Source organism: Ursus maritimus, unplaced genomic scaffold (assembly GCF_017311325.1).
Source record: "Ursus maritimus isolate PB19 unplaced genomic scaffold, ASM1731132v1 scaffold_34, whole genome shotgun sequence".
Classification (NCBI taxonomy): Eukaryota; Metazoa; Chordata; class Mammalia; order Carnivora; family Ursidae; genus Ursus; species Ursus maritimus.
Window position 1 is genome coordinate 17,492,387 of NW_024426008.1, and position 17,106 is coordinate 17,509,492.

Here is a 17,106-nt window from a genome sequence, read left to right on the forward strand (position 1 = left end):
GGTGCCATTTCACCCACGTGTAGGCCTATCTGTAGGGTAAATTTCTGGAAGTGCGACTGCTGCATCACAGGGCCCATGCACCTGGAATCCTGACAGATCCTGTCAAATTCCCTTTTTTTAATTTAATTTTATTTTATTATGTTAATTTTTGATATAGTGTTCCATGGTTCATTGTTTGCATATAACACCCAGTACTCCTTGCAGTACATGCCCTCCTTAATACCCATCGCCAGGCTAACCCATCCCCCTGCCCCCCTCCCCTCTGAAACCCTCAGTTTGTTTCCTGGGGTCCATAGTCTCTCATGGTTCGTCTCCCCCTCTGGTTCCCCCCCCCTTCATTTTCCCCTTCCTTCTCCTAATGTCCCCATGCTATTTCTTATGTTCCACATATGAGTGAAACCATATGATAATTGTCTTTCTCTGCCTGACTTATTTCACTTAGCATAATCCCCTCCAGTTCCATCCATGTCGATGCCAATGGTGGGTATTCATCCTTTCTGATGGCTGAGTAATATTCCATTGTATATATGAACCACATCTCCAAAGGCAAAGGAAACAAAAGCAAAAATGAACTTTTGGGATTTCATCAAGATAAAAAGCTTCTGCACAGCAAACGAAACATCAACAAAACTAAGAGACAACCCACGGAATGGGAGAAGATATTTGCAAATGACACTACAGATAAAGGGCTGATATCCAAGATCCGTAAACAACTTCTCAAATTCCCTTTCATTGGGCTGTAATTTTTTGCCTTTCCGCCACCAGTGCGTTATTAGGAGTATCTACTTCCTTGCAACTTCTCCCACAACACTCGTCTCTGGAAGTTAATGGTACCCTAAAGCATTTGAGCAGCATTTCTTAAAGTTCCTGAGACTCACCTGAAGGAATTTGGTTAAAACGAAGATTTTTGTGATCTACCCTCAATATTCTGAGTCAGTGGGTTGCCTTAGAGCTTAGGAAGCTACATTTTAAACAAATCCCATGACAATTCCCGTATAGGTGAGCCGATGGCCTAACCTTTGTATAAGACACTGCCTTGGAGAACTGGCACATCCCCACTGAGGCACAGGTGTCGGTTCACGCGGGCGGAGCTGCACAGGTGCGGAACCCCAGCAGGGATCCTGCATTCAAAATCCAGACAGCCCAGGTTCCCGGCTTCACCCCTTGCCAGATATGTGTTCTGGGTCAAGTGACTTCACATCCGTGTACTGCTGTTTTATCCGTAAACTGGGGCTAATAGTACTGCTGTTTTTAGGATTAAATGAGCTAAAAGTTGGGAATGCTCTCAATAATATTTGGTGCCTGGTAATTATTTTTAAAGTGTTATCGTATATGGTAGAAATTGCTAGCTAGCTACCCTGACATCCACTGTCCCCGACCTCTACAGTAATAGAACTCCCAGCATGGGGCTGGGCACGGTGCCCCGGAATAAAGACTTTTGCAGCTTTTTGTGGCTGGCCAGGGATGTGCAACGGGACTGACTGCATGATTTGTAGGGTTAGGTGCAAAATGAAAAAGCAGAGCCTCTTGTTGAAAAAGCAGGGAAAAGGTGCTATTAGAGGTACTAAATATAAAGCTTTTTCATTTCTTCCAGGATTTCTCTCTTGACCTGCCATAATGATTTTTATTTGCCATTTGATGTTGCTCCCTTGGGCACACAGATACTCATGAGGAAGTGGGAACACAAGCACCAGGAGGCCAGCCCGTGGGGCTGCTGAGCATCCCCTTCTGCCGAACGTCAGACCTGTGTGCAGTGCCCCTCTGTGGGCTGGGAATTCAAGCCAGGCATCTCCTCTTTCCGTAGTCTCACTGCCCCAACCCACTGCAGATGGGGGAACCCCAGGTGTATGGCAACCTCTGTACGCCGGGACATAGGTGTCTATATTGAAGGTAAGGGAGTTGCTTGCCCCAACTGAGCTGCCTGCTTTTGCAGTGTGACCCTGGCAGCTCAGGATGGGGACCCCTGTAGCCATGCCCTGACACCAGCTCTCCCAGAGGAGAGGGGCCACCAGTGGACCCCTAGTCCCGGGGAGATAACAGGAGCCAGGGGGTGGGACCCCTGCAGGAGCTGAGGCTTCAAGCCCCCAGCACATTCTCCATTGTTCCTTTAAACTTCACTTACGAAACACAAATTCAAACAGGAATTTATTAAGAATTTCAAGATGGTGACGATAGATCCCTAAACCCAAACAGAAGGTCCTGTGTGTCTTCTATTGGTTGCACGCCCATGGAGGCAATCCTGCACATAGTGTAAGTTTTTTGTGCAACTTCTGGAAGACACGCTTAAAAATGATCTTTTCCTTACATTGTCCTGCTCAGAATGCATTTTGTAATGGCTGGAACATGTGCCACTGTCTGAGACCACGAGGATAAGGGCCACACCTAGGGATACCAAAGTGAACCAGAAGGACACTGGATCCCGAACAGCAGCCTTCGATGTAAAGCTGGGAGGCCAGGGTTCTTACCCTGGGGCGCGGGGGTAGCTGCCAAAGGTCATGACTGTAGACAAACCACTGCGTGTCTGAAATATTTTGCTAGGAGAGCATCCATGCTTTCTCCAGAGTTTCAAACGGGTCTCAGAGTTTAAGGACCGAGCTCTGAGCGACTACAGAAGAGTTCTCTTTAGTTGTTTACATGTAATGACAGGCATAACCAGAGCAAGAGACGATGGAGAAGTGTGTGACACGGGTAAGACACCGACAGAACTGGAACCATGAGTCGGGGGGGATTGTGGCCAGGCCAGGAGAGAGAGTCTAACCCCCTCACTCCCAGCACTGTCTCATGAGATTCATGGTTTATACCAGAAATATGAGGGACATACAATACTTGGTCAGGATTTGAAAGCTGCTAGGACTCTGTATATAATTCATTATTTGAAAGCTGCTGCATACAGTCTATAAATCACTACAAAGTAGCAGTTCTTTCCAACTAGTCTTCTCAGTGTCCTTGGCCAAAGGCCAGTGTTCAGGAATCCCTTCTGTACCTTCAGGAAGGCATTTGCATACTGACATGTGGAGTGGCCAGCCAGCATCTGGACCGGACAAAGTCAGTTGTCCACGCCCACAAGAACTTTCAGTTGCCTGGATGGAACTCTTCCCTGTGAGAGGAATCAGCCCTCTTACACGGGCTTTTGGTTTTACTTTGGGTTTAAACCAACTGGAACACTTTGTTACAAATATGCAGCACTCCTCAGATACAAGATGTACAAGTACCACAAACTGCAACAAACTTGGCTGGTCAGGAGTCAGAGCCTTCTCCCTTTTGAACCACATATTTACTGTTACTTAAGCTTGGAAATGAGAGGTTTACTCCTTTCTTTCTTTCCTTCTTTTTTTTTTTTTAAGATTTATTTATTTATTAGAGAGAGTAGGGTGGAAGGGCAGAGGGAGAGAGAGGATCTCAAAGCAGACCCCACGCTGAACAGTGAGCCCACGTGGGGCTCCATCCCGGGACCCCGAGATCAGGACCTGAGCTGAAATCAAGAGTCAGACACTTAAGCGACTGAGCCACTCAGGCACCCCACAAGCTTTACTCTTTTGCAGATAATTTTTTCATTTCCTTACACAAATCTCTGTTGCATCTTAAATAGAAGTAATAAAACACATGTTTTCAGCTTTCCTCTTCAAATGTACCTCTCTCACCTTTAATTTTTGGTGGACTCTTTTATCTCAGGCTTTCCTTTTTTAATATGGCAGAGATAGAGACGAATACCTATTGATCTTCCAATATTTCAAAGGTTTGGGAATGCAAGGATTTGGAGAGACAGATACAGTCTACTGATCGAGAACCCAGAAGGTCTAGATTCAAATCCAATTCAGTATAATCTGGGCAAGTTACTGAACTTCTTCACTCAATTGCCTCACCCATAAAGTGGGGATAATAATAGTACCAGCATCCAGCTCACAGATTTGTTGTGTGGAGTAAATGAATTGTGGCTGGTATGTAGAAAATGTTTGATAAGTATGTGTCTGCCTCTATTATTCTAGCATACAGTATCGTAATTCTAAAATCAAGAGAATTTATAGTCTACTCTGGAAGGGACTAGAATTCAGGGTCAGCTATTTACTCATCCTGAGTAAATGGGGGGTGGGGGAGCGCTCAGCTAGAACCAGACACTTACTCCTTGGGAACTCAGGCTCCAGGCAAACTAGTCACACAGTGATGGGACCAGTATAACTGTGAATCAAATTTCTTTTTGAGACTGGTTTTATATGGGGACAGTGCTGCTGGGCAGAAAAACTTGATACTTTATTTTGTTGAAAAGAATTAAAATGAAATAAAATCAACTAGATGAGGTCAGCATTTTCCACCCTCCCCAACTTGCCCTAACACTAAACACTCCCTAAAAATAAATGATTGTTAAATTCTTGTTATTATCAGTCACAAAACTGGTGGCATGTACCTAATGGGCAGCCAACCTTTAATAAACACCATGAGGTTTTAATCCTGAACGGTTCCTAAAATAGTCAGAATGAGGGCTCTTTTAAATATTCCACATTTAGTTTGTTCTATTCAGCCTCCCAGTGTACCTCTTTCGTATTGCATAAGCTCACTTTAGAATGTATTCGCGGGAACTTTTCGGTAAATTGAAGAAAGAGAGAGATCTCAGTTCATCTCTTGCTTTTTTTTTTTTTTTTAATCTATTTATTTGAGAGAGAGCACATGCGTGCAGTCGGGATGGGGGAGAGAATCTTAAACTGACTCCCTGCTGAGCGCGGATCCCGACAGAGGCTCAGTCCCAGGACCCTGAGATCATGACCTGAGCTGAATTCAAGAGTCGGACGCTTAACCTACTGAGCCACCCAGGCGCCCCTCCTTCATCCTCTTTCTTCGTCAGTTTATAACCAATCTTCTCCAAGCGCAGGTGCTCCCGCTCTGCTCCTCCTGACTCTTGATTCTCTCCCCCCTTTAGCACCTCCCCAAATGGAAATGCTTTCAACCAGCCCTGAAGGAGAAGATTATCCAGCAACCGCATGGTGCCTATTCTACCTTTGGCTTCATCTTATTCAGTAAGAATAAAAATAATAATACCTTAAGTGTGTGTAGAATATTAAGGTTTACAAAACGTCTTCTATTTCCACTGTCTCCATTGACCTCACAATAATCCTGGGCGATAGGAAAGGTAGAGGACAATTCAGCTCGGAGCAATTAAATAAGCATTTTGATCACATGAAAGAAAGAACATTTTCACCAAAAACTCTAGACCGATGACTCATGTTAGGTTCCTCAGTTAATTATTTCTACTTGAATGGAAAGAAAATTAGAGTAGCCTCTTAATTCTGGAACCCCTGGGATGTGGCACGGCCCCCATCAGGGAATTTTCTGGTTCATGAAGATAAACGATGACATCTGAGGTAAATCAAGCACTGCTTTCAAGTTTTCCTTTGTCTCACAGTTGGTCTCCTTTACAAGGAAAAATGGGTCAAAGTGTTTGGTAAAACACACGCTAATAACCCTACGTAACCCAAATTAACTCTGTCAAAACTAGCGCCAATAAGGGCCTCCCACTCTGACAGACCAGTGATCGATCGATCGATCGATCTATCTTTAACATTTAAAATTAATTTAATTAGCATATAGTGTATTATTTGTTCCGGAGGTAGAGTTTAGTGCATATGATGCCAGTAGTCATTCGGTCAAGCGCTCTCCTTAATGCCCATCATCCCGTTAGCTACCCCATTTCCCCGCCCTCAATGGTCTCCTTCTGACCCCTGAGAAGTACTGTTTATTAAGGGATTCCACTAGGTTCTTTTTTATTTCCTGCAGTTTATATAGTTCTGGATTTGGGATATTCAGTGTTAAAAGGTTAATAGGAATGACCATTGATATTCACATATTTAATTGGTCATGATTTTTTGAATGCCTTGCAAATAGCAACTCTATTTATTGAAATATTTTTTCATTGACACGATATATTAAATCTCAGAATATTCACTGGGAAAAGTGGGGAAGGGGACGACAGAGTGTCAGGTAATAGTCTGGAGTCTGGATATAATTTACTAGTTAGGCTCTGGGCCAGAGGACCACATCATATTGTGAAAAATGTTGCTATAAGATCTTCTTGTTTCTCAAATCGGTCAGACGTCCAATCAGGAGGAAGTAACCGAGCATCTATAACATGATTAGCTTTGTGCTTCCAGTGACTCGAGGCCTGGATATTGTTCAACACTGTAGCTACTCATACTACACTAGCAATGTGGGGGGGGGGGCAGAGCGGAAGGCTCAACCTCTCTCCTCTTACCTTACTTATTACAAAGGGTTAATTAAAAATAAGAGAGAAAAACTCCACTCTCAAAAAAAAGGAGGCAGCTCCTCGAATTGATGATAATGACTGGGCCACACTTTTTATTTTTAGCAGTCCATAAGCCTCGATGGGTTTAGTCTTTCTTCCATGTGCCCATAGTGGTAAAGGCGGCCCAGGCCCACTCTTCCATAGAATGAGATTAGATGTTACTTTTTTCATCCCAAGAAGCAGCCAGCCCCATGCTTTGGGCATGTACGTTTCTCAGGAACCTCAAGAAACTGAGGGGTCACGGGTCAAGAAAGGATCTTGGTATTGGTGGTTGTCCCAAATAGAATCCCTTTCTCTAGCGATACAGAACGAAAACACAACCCACCAGAAGCCCTCACTCACCCTACAACTCTTTCCAAAGTTCATCTCCCCCCTTTTGAGGTGATTCAAAATCCACCTCCCCCGGGGAGGGGTATCAGAGCAGTCAGACAAGGCTTCCAAAAGGCACATTAAGAATGTTGTTCTTAGTTGAGGAAAATGTTAAGAGGGATAAATTCTGTTTTGGCCAAGATCACGCTGACATGAAAATGATGACCTAGGAAACAGGAGAGAACCACCAAAAGAAAAATGTTTCTGGCTGAAATTCCCCTCCAGCTTTTCCTGTAATCCTTCAGGAACAAGAAGTTCCAGAAAGCAAAGCAGTTCGCTTCCAGGTGCCACAGCGTGGATCAGCGTTAACACTAAATGCGATCATCTTCAAAAAGGTCCCCGTCTCCGGAGTTGGAAACCTTCACACTTTTCTCCCTTGAAACACGGCTTTGGATGTATTTTTAGCCTCTGCTAGCCACTCAGGAACAAAGTGGCTTTTAATTTTGAAACTTGTGAGGCGTCCTATTCTTTCTTTCTTTTTAATTTAATTTAATTTAATTTAATTTAATCTGATGCGGGGCTCAATCCCAGAACGCCGGGATCACGCCCTGAGCCACCCAGGCGCCCCAAGGCGTCCTATTCTAAACAAACTACCAGAAGGCTGTGTAAATTCATGATTTGCTTCTGACCCCATCATCTATGAAATGTTTACAAAGACAAGCCCTGGCTATTTGACCCACACGAGTGTTGAGGATCCTGAGGCTTATGTTAGTGCATTAGCCCAGAAAACAGGCTAGGGTGATGGGGCACAAGAAAGTTGTGCTATGATTGGAAAAACATTAAAAATGCCTGTGGGTATAATAAATATAATTACTTTTGGTGATGATATGGGTCTTTAACTTGACCAATAAAATAACAACTGCAGTAACAGGGGGAAGGAAAAACACACGCGCACAGAGGAACAACGAGAATACAGACTCTTCCAGTGTGGAAATGAAAGGCCAGCAGGAGATGGAACATCTGTGAAAAAAGAGAAAAGCGGTATCTAGGAGACTCCAAAACCAAAGACTAAATCTAGGGTCTACTTCAGCTTATCCCTCTTTCTCTCTCACACAGTCTTTCCATCGTGTGCTGTCCCTTCCAAGCAATTACCAAATCCTACCCATTCTGTCTGTAGATGTCTCTAGAAGGCCCCCTCTGCCTCCTGGTTCCACTCTCTCTTCCAAAATTACTGCCTGAGCAGATCAGGGCTAGAGCCCCAGCACTGGTCCCGGGCATCTTTGGCCCAGACCTGAAACTTTGTCCTACCCTTTCCCCTGATCTGTATTGTAGGGGGCTGCGTTTCCTAAGTGGGGTTGAGCCAAAGGGAGGCGCTGCAGGGAGGAGTCTGGAACAGTATCCTTCCCTCCCTTCCCTGATGTCACCTGTATAGCTCCCTGGCTCCCTGGCTCCCTGACTGCCTGGCTCCAGTGCAGTTCCAGCTTTTTCCAGTGACCTTAACACCTGGGCTCCAACAAAACCTCTTCCCTTTATCTCTGCAGACAAGGGGAGAAGCAGATTCCTGGGCTGCCTCAATGTACCCATTCTAGCTCCTCAGTTCCTCCATCATCTATGTAACCTACACCTTTTCTCCACCAAATCCCCCTGTTGGAAAGACTTGAACTTCTGTTTTCGGTTGAACATTGATGGATACAGCCCACTAAAACTGGACTCCACGTATCTCACTGCTGGCCTCTCTACTCGATCCTAAATGTTGAGGAGATTAATTTTCCTAGAGTAGATCTGCACATGCCCCCTCTTTTCCAGCAACGTTCCTTGCTTTCCATTGCCCACTCAGTACCACCTCCAACTTTAGGCATTCAAGGGCTACCTTCACGGTTTTTGACAAATCTTTAAAACAATTGTACTATTTATCTTTTCCTTAATACGTTTACTTAATTAGACACTTTTAAAAATACATGCTAAGTAAAAATGTCCATGATCAAGGTTTTTGATATGCTAAATATAGATTTTTCCAATACATATTAAATTAAATATATAACTTAAAAAATTGGTGATCAGTGTAAAACCCCAAAGGGCTTTTCACCTTCACCACCTCAGCCTTTCACCTCTTAGATCCACAGGAATGCAGCCGAGCACAATGGTTTAAAGTGCAGACTCTTGAATAACAGGGTTTGAGTTCAACTCCTGCCTCAGCCACTTATGAGCTGGGTGACTTTGGGCAATTGACTCAACCTGTCTGTGCCCCACTTTGCTCATCCATACACTGACATCAATAGCATTTCTCCCATACGGTCATGATGATAATCACCTGAAGAAACACCTTTAGTGTCTTTAGGACAGTGCTTGATATGCAGTAAGCACTCCCTAAGTGTTGGTTACGGTCATTCTTCCACGTTGACCTTTGCTTCAATAACACAGGACCGCTCTTACAGGAATAGACTGGCCCAGACCTATGTGTGTGCTTTTGCCTTGCACCTGCCTTGCCTTACCCCACTTGCAGACTCCTACCCATCAACTGCAGCAAATTGTAAATTCTGCCTCTTTAAGAAACCTCTTCAACTACCCTCCCTTCCCACACAAAACTCCCCTATTCTTTGGACTTCGTGTGACCTTTGTATCTCTCCTATTACAAACATCACATTCTGTCCTGGGATTTGGATGTTTGACAACTGCTCCCTATTGGCTTGGAATCATTTGTGAGAAGGGATCCTGTCTCCATCATGGCCAAATCCTACCCTGCCCATCTCCTGCACCCCCATAGCAGAGATGCACGATAAATCCTGCTTTTCTTGCTGCCCCCCCCCCCTCCGGCTGCAACGCCTTGGAATACAGGCTGCCCTAGATGCAGGGTCATTATTGTGCCTTTTAGGAAGTAGGATGTGTTCCTTGACTATTCATAAAACAGCCCTTTGCCTAATTTACAAGTTAACTAAGATAAATATTTTCCTTACTTTTATAGTCTCTCATACTTTTTAAAACAAGTCTTTATTTGAGAGAGAGAGAGAGAGCGTGCATGCAGGCATGTGTGTGCACACACGTGGAGGGGGGAGGGAGAGAGAGAATCTCAAGCAGACTCCTTGTGGAGCGCAGAGCCCAAGTCAGGGTTCAATCTCAGGATCCAGAGATCATTCCCTGAAATGCAATCAAGAGTCAGATGCTTAACCAACTGAGCCACCCAGATGCCCCTATAGTCTCTCATACTATTAAGACTGCATACTGTCAGGCTGAACTTAGCTCTTGACTCTCTTCGTAAGTCTTTTAACAGCTCACAATTGTATAGGGGTTTACAGTTTATAATGTGCATCCACTCACGTCAGCTCATGTGAAACCTCACAGTGCTCTTTACGGGAATTTTCCTCATTTTAAAGATGTTTAAAACAAGATTTAGTATAACTATCTGGTACAAGACCACATGTGTCCACTCCTCACATGCAGACTGTGGACGGGGCTGTGAAGAGTTGAGATATGGTGCCGTGATCCAGCTTCTTGGCGAGGAGCTGTTGCTATGGTGACAGCACACTGGTGAGCCACACGGCCAGGCAAGCCCATCACAGCTACAGAGAGGTCTCAGGAGGAGTCTTCCGCATAAACAATGTGATTTTCTTAAGTTATCCAAGAGAGCTGCATCTCCCACTTGACTTTCCTACGTTCATCATCAAACTGAAAGGTCCTCTCTTATTTTTTTTATACTGTTTTTTGTTTCTTTTTTTTTCAGGTGTACAGCACAGCGAGTTGACAAGTCCATACACCATGCTGTGCTCACCACGGGAGTAGCTGCCGTCTGTCCTATTATAGCGCTATTACAGTCTCACTGCCTGCATTCCGTCTCTGCCTTTTATTCCTGTGACTTACTCACTCCCCAACTGGGGGCCTGTACCTTCTTCTCCCCTCCACCCATTTTACCCAACCCTCCACCTCCCTCCCCTCTGGCAACAGTTTGTTCTCTGTATTTATAGTTCTGATTCTGCTCTTAGTTTATTCATTTTTTTAGATTCCATCTATGAGTGGGGTTATATGGTATATGTCTTTCTCAGTCTGACTTATTTCACTTAACATAATACTCTCTAGGTCCAGCCATGTTGTCGCAAATGGCACTATCTCATCCTTTTTAATGGCTGTGTAATATTCCTCTGTGTGTGTGTGTGTGTGTGTGTGTGTGTGTGTGTGTGTATCACATTTTCCTTACTCATTCGTCTACTGCTGTGAAGGATCGTATCTTTAGCTAATAAACTCAGGTAAAGACCACACCAGCCAGTGACTGGGCCTGAGGGTAACCTGTCAGATCAAACACCTCTGAATCTTCTAGTCTTTTGTTCGATGTACAGTTTTTGTCCCTGTGCATGCTAAGCTCGCGGAGGCTCGGGGCATGGGCAAGTGACTTCTTTCTGAAGCGTGCAAAGCAAAGAGGTTTCATCGCACAGCCATGGCAGTGAGTGTCGGCAGCTGCCCAGAAGGTGCTGCAGGCTTTATCTGAGCACACAGGACAGAACCACAGTGGTGCCTATGCCACAGACACAGGCCGTGGAGTGTTGCTCAGGCCTTCCTCAATAGCGTCTTCTCTAATACCCTAACACATGACCTAATTGATGAGGCTGACTCCTTTTTACAGGTATAGTCCCAGATCAGAAGCCGTCTCGGAGGTGGAATTCCTTTATTTCAAGCTGTTTGGGATCACGCTCCTCATCTTCTTCACTTGGGAGCACTTGGGGAGGAGAGGATGAATTCGGTGCACCACAAAGCCTAAATATGATGTAGCTGAAAGATTCCTGGATTCTGGCCTGCCTCTGCTAACGTATGTTTCCAGGCTTCTGTTTCCTCATCCATAAAATAAAGGGATGACTAAGGTCCCTCTGTCTGGGCCATTTTGTGTTCCCAAATATTTCAAAAGTAACAGGCAAAAAAAAAAAAAAAGCAATAAACATAAGCGAAGAAATGGACTCTGCGTTGTTCTTCAGTGAAACAGAGGATACTAAAAACTTTGGTTAATTCTATGGCAGAGAATGCCACCATTGTTCAGTCTGCTCAGCAGTGGAAGGAAATCAGTGTATTTCTCTGTGCTTCAAGACATAAAAACTCACAAATGACTTCACAGAGAGGGCATGAAATTTCACTCTCTTGGCCAAAGGGAAACTGCTCAAAACTGCTATTCTCTACTCTACTCCATCAGCCCTTGCCAAAGTCACCAAAACCCTTCATGTTAGCAAATCCAATGATTTCTCTTTATCTTCATCTCCTCAGCCACGTTCAACACAGTTGGACACACCTGCCAGGAAACACTCTCTTCCTTTGGTTTTTAAGGCATCCCTTTGTCTTGACTTGCCTTCTACCTACCTGCCCACCTCTTCTCAGTCCTCCTGGTTGGCATCTTCTCTCTGTTTCCACTCTGCATCTTAGAATACCCCCAGGGCCTGGTCCTCCACCCTCCTTCTCTTCTTTTTTTCATATTAACCCCCCCAGCTGATCATTCAGTCCTGGGCATTACTAGTTGCATGCTGATAATTCCCAAATTTACGGTTCACCCCCAGACCTCTACTCTGAACTCCAGATACCCATATCAAATCATCTACTGGACATTTGCATTTAAAACTCCAGGAACACCTGGGTGGCTCCATCGGTTAAACAGCTCCCTTCAGCTCAGGTCATGATCCCAGGGTCCTGGGCTTGAGCCCCACATTGGGCTCCCTGTTCAGCAGAGAGCCTGCTTCTCCCTCTCCTTCTACTGTTTCCTCTGCTTGTGTGCTCTCTCTCTCTCTCTCTCTCTCTGTCAAATAAATAAATAAATAAAATCTTAGAAAAAAAAAAACTCCTTAAAAGGGGGGCAGTGGGTTGAGCATCTGCCTTCAGCTCAGGTCATGATCCTGGGATCCTGAGATCAAGCCCCACATCAGGCTCCCTGGTCACCAGCGAACATGCTTCTCCCTCTGCCCCTCCCCCTGCTCGTGTTCTCTCTCTCTCTCTCTCAAATAAGTAAATAAAATCTTTAAAATAAAATAAAATTGGGGCGCCTGGGTGGCACAGTCGTTAAGCTTCTGCCTTCGGCTCAGGGCGTGATCCCAGCATTCTGGGATCGAGCCCCACATCAGGCTCCTCCACTGGGAGCCTGCTTCTTCCTCTCCCACTCCCCCTGCTTGTGTTCCCTCTCTTGCTGGCTGTCTCTCTGTCAAATAAATAAATAAAATCTTAAAAAAAAAAAACTCGGGGCGCCTGGGTGGCACAGCAGTTACGCGTCTGCCTTCGGCTCAGGGCGTGATCCCAGCGTTATGGGATCGAGCCCCACATCAGGCTCTTCCGCTATGAGCCTGCTTCTTCCTCTCCCACTCCCCCTGCTTGTGCTCCTTCTCTCGCTGGCTGTCTCTCTGTTGAATAAATAAAATCTTTAAAAAAAAAAAAAAAACTCTATAAAAGGCCTCAAATGTCCCATGTCCATATCAGAACTCTTGATTTCCCCTACCTCCATTATGGCCCACCCCCATCTGTTCCTCTCCCACTCTTCTTCATCCCTACAAATGGCATAACATCCATCTACTTGCTTAAGCCAATTACCTAGAAATCATTCTTGATTCCCTTTACTTTCCACATCCATTGTGTTAATGAATCCTGTTGGCCTATCTCCAAAATAGATCTCAAAACCATTCTCTTCACCACCTCTACCAGAATCAAAACCATGGTTTTCTCTCAGCTACATTACCACAGAGGCTGGCTTCCTAACATCCATTCTCACTATACATTTATTTCCCACAAAGCAGCAGAGTGATCCTCTTAAAATAGGATTCATACTTAAATCCCTTCAGTGGCTGCCCATTTCAACTAAATTAAAGTCCACATTCTTCACCGTGGCCTGAATGTCTCTCCAGGGTCTGGCCCTGCCTACCTCTTGACCTCTCTTCTTAGCTCACTGTGCTTTGGCCACGCTGGCCTTCTTGGCCTCCTTCCACCTCATGCAGCTCACCCCTACCTCAGGGCCTTTGCACTGCTGACCATCCCCCTGGTATACTGACTGCCCCTCCCTCACTGGTGCATGGCTGCCCTTCCTCCTCACTCTATTCTCAATCCAATGCCACCCCTCCAGAGAACCACTCTTAACCATTCACTGCAGCATACAGCCATCCCTCCTGCTTTCCCATTGCCCTTTCATTTTATTCATAATACACCTGAATTGACTTTATTTTTTTATGTGCTTGTCACCAAAATTCCCCACCAAATTATAAGTTCTACAAAAGCAGGGTGATGCCTGGCTTCTAGATTCCCAAAATCAAAGCACTAGCCCTTCTCTACTCAGAATTCAGAGTAACCTTTACAAAACCAAACTCGTATCAGCTCATTACTTGCTCAAAGCCTCCAGAGGCTTCCCACGGCCTGTACTTGGCTGATGCGGTCTGGCCCCCCAGGCTCCTGTGAGACCTCATCGCCTCTCCCTCACCCAGCTGCAGCCACACAGACCTCCCAGCCGCTCCCCAAACACACCATGTGCTGCACTCACTCCCTCTCATTGCAGCCTTGGGTCAAACGTTTCCTTTCCAGAGATGCCCTTCCTGCCCACCTGAGCCAAAAGCGCTACCCTTACCCTGTCCATTTCTCACTGCCCTTTGTTGTGCCATTTATCTCCAGCTCTCCCCACCAGAATACAAGCTCCAAGTGAGACAGACGATTATTCTGCTTACTGCTGAATCCCCAGCACCTGGCAGATGTAGGTAGATTCTTGAATGAATGAAAAATCCAGCCTTGCTGAAACTCTGAAGTCTTTCTCAGTCCTGCCTGTCTGGGTGGATTATACCCAAGCAGTGGGAAAGTTTATTCTGATGGAAATTGCTCCCTTTTCAACAGTCTAGCCCCACAGCAGCAATACCTATGCTCCAGTTAAGAAGGCCACGCCTTGAGGCATCTGGGTGGCTCAGTCGGTTGAGTGTCTGACTCTTGGTTTCGGCTCTGGTCATGATCTCAGGATCGTGAGATCGAGCCCCGCGTCCTGCTCAGTGTGGAGTCTGCTTGGGATTCTTTTCCCCTTCTTCTCCCATCCCCTCTGTTCCCCCCACTGCTCTCTCTCCACAAGAGTCCACACCTGTAGGAAAGAAAGTCTCCTCTGCCCAATGCCTCACTGGCATGGCACCAAGGGCACCTCTGTCCTCTGAAGGTTCAGTTTCTAGTCCGTCTGACCATTTGCGGACCTGAAGCTCATTTTCAACATTTTAGTTCTGTTGACTTTAGGGAGAAATGTCTTTGGAGGGAGACGAAAGTTCCCCTGGAAGAGGTGACTGTTCTGTATTTGAGCCTGTCTGCGGAAGGAGAAGCTGCCCAGGGTGCACTTAGACCCCGGACTCCTGTCTCGTTACTGTGGACAACAATGCAACTGCACGCCCCGTACAGATTCCTCATTTGGCTAAGTCTTCAATGTCCCAAACACAGACAGTGAAAACAGCATGGAAAAACAGGCTTCGCTGAAATGAAAGTAAATTTGACCTGCCGGTCTTTTTGTTGGGTATAAAGCTTTTTCTTGGCTGTAAAACATAATGGTGACTTCAGATATAAATGTAACTATGCTCAAAATTAAACCCTTCTTTTTCCCATAGTCCATCTCCTAGAATCAGATTAATAGATTCACAAATACGTACTTTGCTTCTTGTTATCTACCTAGCCCTGGCGGAGGTGCGGGGACAGCGGGGAGATATCCACCTCTCTATCTACACATATATGCACACGTTTATATATGTCATAGCCTGTCCTTTCAAAACAACTCTTCTGATTTCTGGAAATAACAAGACTAAGGAAGGGGGAGAAAATAACAAAATGAAAGAGCAATTCCAGGAACCTCAGACTCTTAGACAACCAAGGGCAGTTTTTAATTTAGAGCTGAGCTTCTAAGAAAACTCTCCCTGGTGGGTAGACCACTGCTAAGGTTGGTAGGGAAGCTGGACTCTGGTGGCTCTTCCAGGCTTGGGTGGGCGTGACCAGCACAGCTGAATCAACATCTTCATGGACAGACTGACAGTAAGAAAGGACAAGAACTGTAGTATATCTGATTCATCAATGAGCTCTGAATGGTAACGTCTCACTGGATCATTAATGGCAGATTTAGCTCATGTGAGCAGACATCAAGTCTACAGTGCATTTGTTCGGCATGTTTTAAGCGTTCCTACAGGGCTGGGACCAGGCAGGAAAGGCCAAGTGCAGGGTGAAGACTATCTTTATTTAAAATTTTGATATTTTGTTCATCATGGAATTTTTGCATTACTTTTATATTTTTTTAAAATAGGTTTTATCCTAAAGAAAGCATACAGATGGCCAACAGGTACATGAAAAGATGCTCAATGCCATTAATCATCAGGGACACGCAAATCAAAACCACAGTGAGCTAGCACCTCACACCTGTCAGAACGGCTACGCTCAAAGAGACAAGAAATAGCAGGTGTTGGCAAGGATGTGGAGCAAAGGGAACCCTCGTGCACTGGTGGTGGGAATGTACATGGGTGCAGCCACTTTGTGGAAAACGGTATGGAGGTTCCTCAAAAAATTAAAAATAGAAATAACCCTACGATCCAGTATTTCCACTTCTGGGTATTTATCCAAACAAAGCAAAAATACTAATTCAAAAAGATACCTGTACCCCTATGCTTATTACAGCATTATTTACAACAGCCAAGATATGGAAACAACCTAAGTGCCCAACAACTGATGAATAAATAAATTATGGTGTATGTATATAAACACATACACATAATGGAACATTATTTATGTACATATGTGTGAACATATATACACAAATTATGGTACACACACATACATATAATGAAATATTATTCAGCCACAAAAGAGAATGAAATCTTGCCATTTGCAACAACATGGATGGAACTGAGCACAGCAAGGGAAACAAGTCGGACAGAGAATGACAAATACCATGTGATTTCACTTCTAAAAAAGAACCAAACAACAACAAAGTCACAGATACAGGAAACAGATTCGTGGTTGCCAGAGGCAGGGAGTGAGGGGTGAGGGGAATGGGGTGAGGGGGTCAAAAGGTTAAAAAAATTTTTAAATAAAATAATAAATAAACCAACAACAACCAATATCATGTATCTCAATGAGTGGCTTTTTATGGCGTCTCCTTCACTGGTGCACACAAGGTGGGGGCCTCACCGGCCTCAGCCTGGTCCCAGGCCCCGGTCGACTGCGTGCAGACCACTCTGCAAGGGCATACGGGGGATTCAGAGAAGGAAGGGACGTGGATGCTAACACCTAGAATCACAGCATAATAGGAGGGGAAACACACGTTCTAAACTAAGGCCAACCAGGCGCAAGAGCATTAAGCCCTTTAAGAGAAGTTCCACGACAACGCAATGACAGTGCATCAGGAGTGGTGAGGCAGGACGGACACCACGCTAAGCCTTCCTGCCTCCGCTCTGCCACGTGCAGCTGGGTGACACCGGGCAGACCGCTTCGCCATGACACACCGCCATCCCCTCATCCGTGACTTGGAGGGAATGTCCCCCACGTCAAGGGTGACTGTG

At 45.2% G+C, this 17,106-nt stretch overlaps 1 protein-coding gene across 4 annotated transcripts in view; it reads right to left on the minus strand.

Annotated features, from left to right (window-relative positions):
* The window catches only part of MAMDC2 (MAM domain containing 2), a 278,192-nt gene that overhangs the window by 113,164 nt on the left and 147,922 nt on the right, over positions 1 to 17,106 (minus strand). The gene's annotated exons all lie outside the window — the stretch shown is intronic.